Raw genomic sequence first — 324 nt, 5'->3', positions numbered from 1 at the left:
CATATCCTTCAAATAAACACAGGTTTTAACGTCCTGTACACAAATCATACACCCTGAACTTCAGTTCCTAGTGTGCCTGAGCAGAATAATTTAAAGTTTTAGAATCTAATGAACGTCCCAGAATCCACTGAACGTTCTATAGAATCTAATCAAGATTCCCTTACATTCCACTGGCCTGTCCTCAGAACATCTTGGAGTTGTTTATCGCTCCCTCCCTCCCTCCCTCCCTCCCTCCTCCCTCCCTCCCTCCCTCCCTCCCTCCCTCCCTCCCTCCCTCCCTCCGTCTCTGAGAGGATGATGTAATCAGTCAGATGAGAGCTACTC

This window comes from Salmo salar, chromosome 18 (genome assembly GCF_965601325.2).
Source record: "Salmo salar chromosome 18, fSalSal1, whole genome shotgun sequence".
Classification (NCBI taxonomy): Eukaryota; Metazoa; Chordata; class Actinopteri; order Salmoniformes; family Salmonidae; genus Salmo; species Salmo salar.
The sequence above is the reverse complement of the archived record's forward strand: the minus strand, read 5'-3'. Positions refer to the sequence as shown.